Here is a 12,535-nt window from a genome sequence, read left to right on the forward strand (position 1 = left end):
TGAGTGAGTGTGTGTGTGAGTGAGTGAGTGTGAGTGAGTGAGTGTGAGTGAGTGTGAGTGAGTGAGTGTGAGTGAGTGAGTGAGTGAGTGGTGAGTGTGTGGTGAGTGTGTGTGTGAGTGTGTGTGTGCTGAGTGTGAGTGAGTGAGTGTGTGTGTGAGTGAGTGAGTGTGTGTGTGTGAGTGAGTGTGTGTGAGTGCGTGTGTGTGTGTGAATGAGTGAGTGAGTGTGTGTGAGTGAGTGTGTATGTGTGAGTGTGTGGTGTGTGTGTGTGAGTGAGTGTGTGTGTGTGTGAGTGTGTGGTGTGTGTGTGTGAGTGTGTGTGAGTGAGTGAGTGTGTGTGTGTGTGAGTGTGTGGTGTGTGTGTTCTCAGAGATCAAACTCTACTCCAGTGTTTGTGTTTTTGCCCTTTCTGAAGTGTGTGCCATGCCTTGGCCCATTAGATGTATATAGAGCTGTCCGAGGGCCGTGTACAGTGTTCTTGTGTTGTGACTGCCTTGCTGTGTTCTCTCAGATGGCCACTTTTCACAATGTAGCCAACCAGCCAATAAATCTACAATGATCCCAGTTTACAGTATGTCTGTATATCAAGTCTGGGGGCTAACATCATGTGTTCATGTGCCAAGTCCACAGTCCCTTTTCTAAAGGAGCGTAGAAATAGAATGTCTATGAGTTTACCTGTCACAATGCCGTGGTCAGACGGGCTTTTCCCCCTTTCTACTCATTCTATTTCTAGGAATTGGATAGAATTCACTAGGAACAAAAACGTATTTATTTTCTCATTTTACCCCCTATTTATGGTATCCAATTGTTAGTAGTTACGATCTTTTCTCATTGCTACAACTCCCGTACGGGCTCGGGAGAGACGAAGGTCGAGAGACATGCGTCCTCCGATACACGACCAAGCCGCACTGCTTCTTAACACAGAGCGCATCCAACCCGGAAGCCAGCTGCACCAATGTGTCAGAGGAAACACCGTGCACCTGGCGACCTGGTTAGCGTGCACTGCGCCCGGCCCACCACAGGAGTCGCTAGTGTGCGATGAGACAAGGATATCCCTACCGGCCAAACCCTCCCTAACCCGGACGACGCTGGGCCAATTGTGCATCGCTCCATGGACCTCCCGGTCGCGGCCGGCTGCGACAGAGCCTGGGCTCGAACCCAGAGTCTCTGGTGGTACAGCTAGCACTGCGATGCAGGCGCCCTAGACCACTGCACCACCCGGGAGGCCACGTGCACACATTTGATTGTCACATGCACACATTTGATTGTCACGTGCACACGTTTTATTGTCACGTGCACACGTTTTATTGTCAAGTGCACAAGTACAGTGAAATGCTTAACTTGCGAGCTCTACCCAACAGTGCAGTAATCAATATCAAAATATTATAACTAAAAATAAAAACATTAGAAATAAGAAATTAAAGCGGAAGATTTATGCTGGCTCAGTGTTCAGTACCTCAAAGAGGAAGCTTTAGGCTGGCTCAATGTGCAGTACCTCAAAGAGGAAGCTTTATACTGGCTCAGTGTTCAGTACCTCAAAGAGGAAGCTTTAGGCTGGCTGAGTGTGCAGTACCTCAAAGAGGAAGCTTTATACTGGCTCAGTGTTCAGTACCTCAAAGAGGAAGCTTTAGGCTGGCTGAATGTGCAGTACCTCAAAGAGGAAGCTTTAGGCTGGCTGAATGTGCAGTACCTCAAAGAGGAAGCTTTATACTGGCTCAGTGTTCAGTACCTCAAAGAGGAAGCTTTATACTGGCTCAGTGTTCAGTACCTCAAAGAGGAAGCTTTATACTGGCTCAGTGTGCAGTACCTCAAAGAGGAAGCTTTACACTGGCTCAGTGTTCAGTACCTCACTAGCTCAGAGAGGAAGCTTTATACTGGCTCAGTGTTCAGTACCTCACTAGCTCAGAGATGAAGCTTTATACTGGCTCAGTGTTCAGTACCTCACTAGCTCAGAGAGGAAGCATTATACTGGCTCAGTGTTCAGTACCTCAGAGATGAAGCTTTATACTGGCTCAGTGTTCAGTACCTCATAGAGGAAGCTTTATACTGGCTCAGTGTTCAGTACCTCAGAGGAAGCTTTATACTGGCTCAATGTTCAGTACCTCACTAGCTCAGAGAGGAAGCTATATACAGGGTCACTGCCAGTACCACATTTACAATGTGCAGGGGTAATAGACTATTGAGGTAGATAGGGACATATAGTCAGGGATACTGGAGTATTGAGGTAGATATGGGCATATAGTCAGGGATACTGGAGTATTGAGGTAGATATGGACATATAGTCAGGGATACTGGAGTATTGAGGTAGATATGGACATATAGTCAGGGATACTGGAGTATTGAGGTAGATAGGGACATATAGTCAGGGATACTGGAGTATTGAGGTAGATATGGACATATAGTCAGGGATACTGGAGTATTGAGGTAGATATGGACATATAGTCAGGGATACTGGAGTATTGAGGTAGATATGGACATATAGTCAGGGATACTGGAGTATTGAGTTAGATATGGACATATAGTCAGGGATACTGGCTTGAGGTAGATAGGGACATATAGTCAGGGATACTGGAGTATTGAGGTAGATATGGACGTATAGTCAGGGATACTGGAGTATTGAGGTAGATAGGGACATATAGTCAGGGATACTGGAGTATTGAGGTAGATATGGACATATAGTCAGGGATACTGGAGTATTGAGGTAGATATGGACATATAGTCAGGGATACTGGAGTATTGAGGTAGATATGGACATATAGTCAGGGATACTGGAGTATTGAGGTAGATATGGACATATAGTCAGGGATACTGGAGTATTGAGGTAGATAGGGACATATAGTCAGGGATACTGGAGTATTGAGGTAGATATGGACATATAGTCTTACTGGAGTATTGAGGTAGATATGGACATATAGTCAGGGATACTGGAGTATTGAGGTAGATATGGATATATAGTCAGGGATACTGGAGTATTGAGGTAGATATGGACATATAGTCAGGGATACTGGAGTATTGAGTAGATATGGACATATAGTCAGGGATACTGGAGTATTGAGGTAGATAGGGACATATAGTCAGGGATCAATATTGAGGTAGATATGGACATATAGTCAGGGATACTGGAGTATTGAGGTAGATATGGACATATAGTCAGGGATACTGGAGTATTGAGGTAGATATGGACATATAGTCAGGGATACTGGAGTATTGAGTTAGATATGGACATATAGTCAGATACTGGAGTATTGAGGTAGATAGGGACATATAGTCAGGGATACTGGAGTATGAGGTAGATATGGACGTATAGTCAGGGATACTGGAGTATTGAGGTAGATAGGGACATATAGTCAGGGATACTGGAGTATTGAGGTAGATATGGACATATAGTCAGGGATACTGGAGTATTGAGGTAGATATATCTCAGGGTACTGGATATTGAGGTAGATATGGACATATAGTCAGGGATACTGGAGTATTGAGGTAGATATGGACATATAGTCAGGGATACTGGAGTATTGAGGTAGATAGGGACATATAGTCAGGGATACTGGAGTATTGAGGTAGATATGGACATATAGTCAGGGATACTGGAGTATTGAGGTAGATATGGACATATAGTCAGGGATACTGGAGTATTGAGGTAGATATGGACATATAGTCAGGGATACTGGAGTATTGAGGTAGATATGGACATATAGTCAGGGATACTGGAGTATTGAGGTAGATATGGACATATAGTCAGGGATACTGGAGTATTGAGGTAGATATGGACATATAGTCAGGGATACTGGCGTATAAAGGGAATTCTTGAAAGTGACTGGTAGCAGAAAATAATGACTGGTATATAAATAATAATATTAATAATGATAATAATAATAATATTATTATGAATAATGATAATGATAATAATAACAATGATAATAACACCAATGATCATAATAATAATAATAATATTATGAATAATAGTAATGATAATTATAATATTATTAATCATACAATAATAATATTAATAATAATAATGATAATATAACGATAATGATAATATCAATGATAATTATGATAATATTAATAATAATTATGATGATAATAATAATGAACATATAATGATAATATTAATAATAATACTAATGATAATATTAATGATAATATTAATGATAATATTAATAATAATTATGATGATAATAATAATGATAATACTAATGATAATATTAATAATGATAATAATGATAATACTAATGATAATATTAATAATGATAATAATGAACATATAATGATAATATTAATAATGATAATAATGATAATATTAATAATAATTATGATGATAATAATGATAATATTAATAATAATTATGATGATAATAATGAACATATAATGATAATATTAATAATGATAATAATGATAATAATGATAATAATGATAATATTAATAATGATAATAATAATGATAATACTAATGATAATATTAATAATGATAATAATGATAATACTAATGATAATATTAATAATGATAATAATGAACATATAATGATAATATTAATAATGATAATAATGATAATATTAATAATAATTATGATGATAATAATGATAATATTAATAATAATTATGATGATAATAATGATACTATTAACAATAATTATGATAATAATAATTATAATATAATGATAATAATGATAATATTCATGATAATTATGATAATAATGAACATATAATGATAATATTAATAATAATAATGATAATAGTAATAATTATTATGATAATAATGATAATATAAATAATAATGTTAATGATAATAACAATAGTAATGATAATATTAATAATGATGATAATATTAATACCAACGATACTATTAATAATAATAATGTTCATAATAGTGATCATAATTATAATAATAACAATGATAATGATAATAATTATAATAATTATGATAATAATAATAATGATCAATATGGCATCAAATAAGTTGTGGGTTCATGTTAGTGTGTGTGGTGGTGAGTGTGTGTGTGTGGTGGTGAGTGTGTGTGTGTGGTGGTGAGTGTGTGTGTGTGAGTGTGTGTGTGTGTGGTGGTGAGTGTGTGTGTGTGGTGGTGAGTGTGTGTGTGGTGGTGAGTGTGTGTGTGTGAGTGTGTGTGTGTGTGGTGGTGAGTGTGTGTGTGTGGTGGTGAGTGTGTGTGTGTGGTGGTGAGTGTGTGTGTGTGAGTGTGTGTGTGTGTGGTGGTGAGTGTGTGTGTGTGTGGTGAGTGTGTGTGTGTGGTGGTGAGTGTGTGTGTGTGTGAGTGTGTGTGTGTGTGGTGGTGAGTGTGTGTGTGTGTGTGTGTGTGTGTGTGTGTGGTGGTGATGTGTGTGTGTGTGTGTGTGTGTGTGTGTGTGTGTGTGTGTGTGTGTGTGTGTGTGTGTGTGTGTGTGTGTGTGAGTGTATGTGTCCGGGTTAGTGTGAGTGTGTGTGTAAGTGTGTCAGTGTAGGTGTGTTTTCACAGTGAGGGATGGAGGGAGGTCTTCACATGTTTAGTTAACCAGCATTTACACTGCCTTTAGAAAGTATTCACACCCCTAGACTTATTCCACATTTTGGTATGTGGAATAAGAGTTCAAAATGAATAAATAAAAAATAATTCTCACCAATCTACACCCATCCGTCAATATAACGTTAGAATCACATTTGGCCGTGATTACAGCTGTGAGTCTTCCTGGGTAAGTCTCTATGAGCTTTGCCCATCTGGATTGTATCATATTAGTCTTTAAAAAAACGTCAAGCTCTGTCAAATTGGTTGTTGATCGTTTCTAGACAGCCATTTTAAAGTTTTGCCATAGATTTTCCAGCAGAATTAAATCCAAACTGTAAGTAGTCTTCTTGGTAACCAACTCCAGTGTAGATTTGGCCTTGTGTTTTAGGTTATTGTCCTAATGAAAGGTGAATTCATCTCCCAGTGTCTGGTGGAAACCAGGTGTTCCTCTATGATTTTGTATGTGCATAGCTCCTTTCAGTGAATTTCTTTTATCCTAAAATACTCTCCAGTCCTTAATGATTACAAGCATACCCATAACATGATGCAGCCACCACTATGCTTGAAAATATGGAAAGAGGTACTCAGTAATGTGTTGTGTTGTGCTGTATTCATTACACTTTGTATTCAGGACAAAAGTGAATTGCTTTGCCACATTTTTTGCAGTATTACTTTAGTGCCTCGTTGCAAACAGGAAGCATGTTTTGAAATATTTTCATTCTGTACAGGCTTCCTTCTTTTCACTGTGTCATTTAGGTTAGTATTATGGAGTAACTACAATGTTGTTGATCCATCCTCAGTTTTCTCCTGTCACAGCCATTCAACTCTGTAACTGTTTTAAAGTCACCATTGGCTTCATGGTGAAATCCCTGAGCGGTTTCCTTCCTCCCTGGCAACTGAGTTAGGAAGGATGCCTATAACTTTGTAGTGACTGTGTGTATTGATATACCATCTAAAGTGTAATTAATAACTTCACTATGCTCAAATGGATATTCAGTATCTGCTTTTGATTTTTTTTTTATACCCATCTACCAATAGGTGTCCTTCATTGCGAGGCATTAAAAAAACCTCCCTGATCATTATGGTTGAATCTGTGTTTGAACATCACTGCTCAACCTTACACATAATTGTATGTGTGGGATACAGAGATGAGCTAGTCATTAAAAAAGAATGTTAAACACTATTATTGGACACAGAGTGAGTCCATGCAACTTATTATGTGACTTTATAACCACATTTTTACTCCTGACTTACCATAACAAAGGTGTTGAATACTTATTGACTCAGGACATTTCAGCTTTTCATTTTTTATCCTTTTTCGAAAAACATAATTCGCTTATGGGGTCATTGGCTCAGCATAGTCCAGGTTAGAGGAGGGTTTGGTCACGGTAGCCCATCATTGAAAAATAAGAAATAGTTCTTAACTGACTTGCCAAGTTACATAAAGGTTAAAAAATAGCCTCAACATCTGTAGGGTAGAGCCACGGTGTTGCCGGAGGACAGCTAGCTTCCGTCCTCCTCTTGGTACATTGACTTCAATACAAAACCTAGGAGGCTCATGGTTCTCACCCCCTTCCATAGACTTACTCAGTAATTATGACAACTTCCAGAGGCCATCTTCCAACCTATCAGAGCTCTTGCAGCATGACATTACATTTACATTTAAGTCATTTAGCAGACGCTCTTATCCAGAGCGACATGTTGTCCACCCAATCAAAGGATCAGAGAAATAATCTAGTACTGAAAGCATAAGCTACAGCTAGCTAGCACTGCAGTGCATCAAATGTGGCGAGTAGTTGACTCAGAGAGAAAGTCAATAATTGAACAGTTTAGAACAACTTAATTTCTTTAAAAATGAAGGAGAAGAAAGAGAAATGTAGTAATCCACTATCAGGTTCACTTATTTAGCTAGTAAATGCAGTTCGGTTATTCAAACACCCTGCTCAAACAGAGGAATGCTATGTTAGCTAGCTGGCTATGACTATCCAACACAACACTGGAACTTTTCCAAGTCAAGGTAAGCTTTTGGTTTTATTAATTGAATGCCACCGGAGATCGCCGGTGTATCTGCTTACTGATTATACACGGTTACTGCATGGTTGTAACAGGTTTACAACAGGTTTTTTTGCATTTGTTCTGTGTAGCTATGACTATGACTAGGACGTTACTTTAGCTAATATGGGGACAACGATGTAGGCGGGGGTGTGTTTCTTCTTCTCTCGCAGCTGATGTGTTGTTCAAACGTGTGAGAGGAGTAGAGTGTTGCTCTGAACGTGACCTTGTTCTGATGGCGCGTTGGGTTAGCTAATCCGAGTTTGTCATTTTAAAAGGCTAATTGATCATTAGAAAACCCCTTTTGCAATTTTGTTAGCACAGCTGTAAACTGTTGGTCTGATTAAAGAAGCAATAAAACTGACCTTCCTTAGACTAGTTGAGTATCTGGAGCATCAGCATTTGTGGGTTCGATTACAGGCTCAAATTGGCTAGAAACAAAGAACTTTCTTTTGAAAACTCGGCAGTCTATTCTTGTTCTGAGAAATGAAGGCTATTCCATGCGAGAAATTGCCAAGGAACTGACGATCTGATACAACGCTTTCTACTACTCCCTTCACAGAATGACACAAACGGGTTCTAAACAGAATAGAAAGAGGAGTGGGAGGCCCCGGTGCACAACTGAGCAAAAGGACAAGTACATTAGTGTTTGAGTTTGAGAAACAGATGCCTGAAGCAGCATAGGTAAGCTTGGGGCGGCAGGGTAGCCTAGCGGTTAGAGTGTTGGACTAGCAACCGGAAGGTTGCAAGCTCAAATCCCCGAGCTGACAGGGTACAGATCTGTCGTTCTGCCCCTGAACAGGCAGTTAACCCACTGTTCCTAGGCCATTATTGACAATAAGAATTTGTTCTTAACTGACTTGCCTGGTTAAATAAAGGTAAAATACATTTCTCAGTTCTTAACTGACTAGTTAAATAAAGGTAAAAAAAACAAATAAAAATAGCCTCTGCTTCAGCTGACCATTTTTCCAAGGAGCGCAGGGTACTTCCTGTTTGAGCTTTTGTTTGTAAACCGGAAGCGGGAGTATAGAGTCATAATCCGACATGCCAAAGGGGGGGGGGGCTTGTTCAGTGCCTTGCAAAAGTATCCACCCCCCTTGCCGTTTGTCCTATTTTGTTGCATAACAACCTGTAATTGAAATGGGTTTTATTTGGATTTCATGTAATGGACATACACAAAATAGTCTAAATTGGTGAAGTGAAATTTAAAAAATAACTTGTTAAATTTTTACATTTTTTTAAAATGAAAAGTGGTGCGTACATGTGTATTCAACCCCTTTGCTATGAAGCCCCTAAATAAGATCTGGTGCAACCAATTACTTTCAGAAGTCACATAATTTGTTAAATTAAGTCCACCTGTGTGCACTCTAAGTGTCACATGATCTCGGTATATATACAACTGTTCTGAAAGGCCCCAGACTCCCCAAACATATGGAAGAAGGTTCTCTGGTCAGATGAGACTAAAATGGACTTTTTGGCCATCAAGGAAAATGCTATGTCTGGAGCAAACCCAATATCTCTCATCACCCCAAGAAAACCATCCCCACAATGAAGCATGGTGGTGGGAGCATCAAGCTGTGGGGATGTTTTTCATCGGCAGGGACTGGGAAACTGGTCAGAATTGAAGGAATGATGGACGGCGCTAAATAAAGGGAAATTCTTGAGGGAAACCTGTTTCAGTCTTCCAGAGATTTGAGACTGGGACGGAGGTTCACCTTCCAGCAGGACAATGACCCTAAGCATACTGCTAAAGCAACACTCGAGTGGTTTAAGGGAAACATTTAAATGTCTTGGAATGGCCTGGTCAGACCTCAATCCAATTGAGAATCTGTGGTATGACTTAAAGATTGTTGTACACCAGCGGAACCAATTCAACTTGAAGGAGCTGGAGCAGTTTTGCCTTGAAGAATGATGTGCCAAGCTTATTGAGACATACCCCAAGAGACTTGCAGCTGTAATTACTGCAAAAGGTGGCTCTAACAAAGTTTTGACTTTGGGGGGGGGGGTGTTTAATAGTTATGCACGCTCAAGTTCTCCATTTTTGTCTTATTTATTGTTTTTGTTTCACAATAAATGCATCTTCAAAGTGGTAGGCATGTTGTGTAAATCACATGATACAAACACCCCCAAAATATCTATTTTAATTCCAGGCAACGAAATTGGGAAAATGAAATGGGGGGGTGAATACAGTCACTGTATTCTTGTGGGTAGAGGATCTGTGATCTAAGACTCTATCGCCCCCTAGTGGTGACGGAGACGTGTTGATAGAAGTTGGGCATCGCGTGTCTTAGTGATACAAACATAAAATCACTGTCAACCAGAAAAACAGCCTCCGCGTGCTGTGTGTTTCCTGCTTGTTCATAGCCTCGTGCAGTTCGTCGTGCCAGCTTGTTGTTGCCCTAAAGTGGAATATATTCAGCATGTTTTAACAGATGAAAACTCTCCCGGTGAGGTAGGAGGGTTGGCATTTGACTATCCATGTATTCCAAGACAGGTGACAGTTTCTAAGTGCCAAACTAAGAAGGACTGTTTTATATTGATTAGTGTTCCAGGCTGTTTGATATTGATTAGTGTTCCAGGCTGTTTGATATTGATTAGTGTTCTAGACTGTTTGATATTGATTAGTGTTCCAGGCTGTTTGATATTGATTAGTGTTCTAGGCTGTTTGATATTGATTAGTGTTCCAGACTGTTTTATATTGATTAGTGTTCCAGGCTGTTTTATATTGATTAGTGTTCCAGGCTGTTTGATATTGATTAGTGTTCCAGGCTGTTTGATATTGATTAGTGTTCTAGACTGTTTTATATTGATTAGTGTTCCAGGCTGTTTTATATTGATTAGTGTTCTAGACTGTTTTATATTGATTAGTGTTCCAGGCTGTTTGATATTGATTAGTGTTCCAGGCTGTTTTATATTGATTAGTGTTCTAGACTGTTTTATATTGATTAGTGTTCTAGACTGTTTTATATTGATTAGTGTTCCAGGCTGTTTTATATTGATTAGTGTTCCAGGCTGTTTGATATTGATTAGTGTTCCAGGCTGTTTTATATTGATTAGTGTTCCAGGCTGTTTGATATTGATTAGTGTTCCAGGCTGTTTTATATTGATTAGTGTTCCAGGCTGTTTGATATTGATTAGTGTTCTAGACTGTTTTATATTGATTAGTGTTCCAGGCTGTTTTATATTGATTAGTGTTCCAGGCTGTTTGATATTGATTAGTGTTCCAGGCTGTTTTATATTGATTAGTGTTCCAGGCTGTTTGATATTGATTAGTGTTCCAGGCTGTTTTATATTGATTAGTGTTCTAGACTGTTTTATATTGATTAGTGTTCTAGACTGTTTTATATTGATTAGTGTTCCAGGCTGTTTTATATTGATTAGTGTTCCAGGCTGTTTTATATTGATTAGTGTTCCAGGCTGTTTTATATTGATTAGTGTTCCAGGCTGTTTGATATTGATTAGTGTTCCAGGCTGTTTTATATTGATTAGTGTTCTAGACTGTTTTATATTGATTAGTGTTCTAGACTGTTTTATATTGATTAGTGTTCCAGGCTGTTTTATATTGATTAGTGTTCCAGGCTGTTTGATATTGATTAGTGTTCTAGGCTGTTTGATATTGATTAGTGTTCCAGGCTGTTTTATATTGATTAGTGTTCCAGGCTGTTTGATATTGATTAGTGTTCTAGGCTGTTTGATATTGATTAGTGTTCCAGGCTGTTTTATATTGATTAGTGTTCCAGGCTGTTTTATATTGATTAGTGTTCCAGGCTGTTTTATATTGATTAGTGTTCCAGGCTGTTTTATATTGATTAGTATTCCAGGCTGTTTGATATTGATTAGTGTTCCAGGCTGTTTGATATTGATTAGTGTTCCAGGCTGTTTGATATTGATTAGTGTTCCAGGCTGTTTTATATTGATTAGTGTTCCAGGCTGTTTTATATTGATTAGTGTTCCAGGCTGTTTGATATTGATTAGTATTCCAGGCTGTTTGATATTGATTAGTGTTCCAGGCTGTTTGATATTGATTAGTGTTCCAGGCTGTTTTATATTGATTAGTGTTCCAGGCTGTTTTACATTGATTAGTGTTCCAGGCTGTTTGATATTGATTAGTGTTCCAGGCTGTTTTATATTGATTAGTGTTCCAGGCTGTTTGATATTGATTAGTGTTCCAGGCTGTTTTATATTGATTAGTGTTCCAGGCTGTTTAATATTGTTTAGTGTTCCAGGCTGTTTTATATTGATTAGTGTTCCAGGCTGTTTGATATTGATTAGTGTTCCAGACTGTTTTATATTGATTAGTGTTCCAGGCTGTTTGATATTGATTAGTGTTCCAGGCTGTTTTATATTGATTAGTGTTCCAGGCTGTTTAATATTGTTTAGTGTTCCAGACTGTTTTATATTGATTAGTGTTCCAGGCTGTTTGATATTGATTAGTGTTCTAGACTGTTTTATATTGATTAGTGTTCCAGGCTGTTTGATATTGATTAGTGTTCCAGGCTGTTTTATATTGATTAGTGTTCCAGGCTGTTTTATATTGATTAGTGTTCCAGACTGTTTGATATTGATTAGTGTTCCAGGCTGTTTTATATTGATTAGTGTTCCAGACTGTTTTATATTGATTAGTGTTCTAGGCTGTTTTATATTGATTAGTGTTCCAGGCTGTTTGATATTGATTAGTGTTCCAGGCTGTTTAATATTGATTAGTGTTCCAGGCTGTTTGATATTGATTAGTGTTCCAGGCTGTTTTATATTGATTAGTGTTCCAGGCTGTTTTATATTGATTAGTGTTTCTTTCTCTTGTTGGTGGTAGGAAGAGTGGACCAAAGCGCAGCGTGGAAAGTGTTCATGATTTTTTTATTCAAAAAACACTCAAACAAAATAACAAAAGCGAAAATAAAAGCGCACAGTTCTGTCAGGCAAAGACACTAAACAGAAAACAAGATCCCACAACCTAATGGTGGAAAAAGGGCTGCCTAAGTATG

General features: G+C 38.2%; 1 long non-coding RNA gene across 34 annotated transcripts; it reads left to right on the forward strand.

Annotated features, from left to right (window-relative positions):
- The first annotated feature begins 168 nt into the window (after positions 1 to 168).
- On the forward strand, positions 169 to 4,103 carry LOC127914935 (uncharacterized). 34 transcript variants are annotated; one of them, XR_008089485.1, is made up of 6 exons: positions 169 to 2,465; positions 2,543 to 2,582; positions 2,623 to 2,862; positions 3,094 to 3,173; positions 3,331 to 3,410; positions 3,442 to 4,103. It is a non-coding gene; the product is annotated as an uncharacterized LOC127914935 (long non-coding RNA). The 34 variants fall into 34 exon arrangements; XR_008089505.1 differs by having other exon boundaries at positions 2,703 to 2,862; XR_008089482.1 differs by lacking the exon at positions 2,543 to 2,582 and adding an exon at positions 2,899 to 2,938.
- The last annotated feature ends 8,432 nt before the right edge of the window (positions 4,104 to 12,535 follow it).

This window comes from Oncorhynchus keta, chromosome 34, assembly GCF_023373465.1.
Source record: "Oncorhynchus keta strain PuntledgeMale-10-30-2019 chromosome 34, Oket_V2, whole genome shotgun sequence".
NCBI lineage: Eukaryota > Metazoa > Chordata > Actinopteri > Salmoniformes > Salmonidae > Oncorhynchus > Oncorhynchus keta.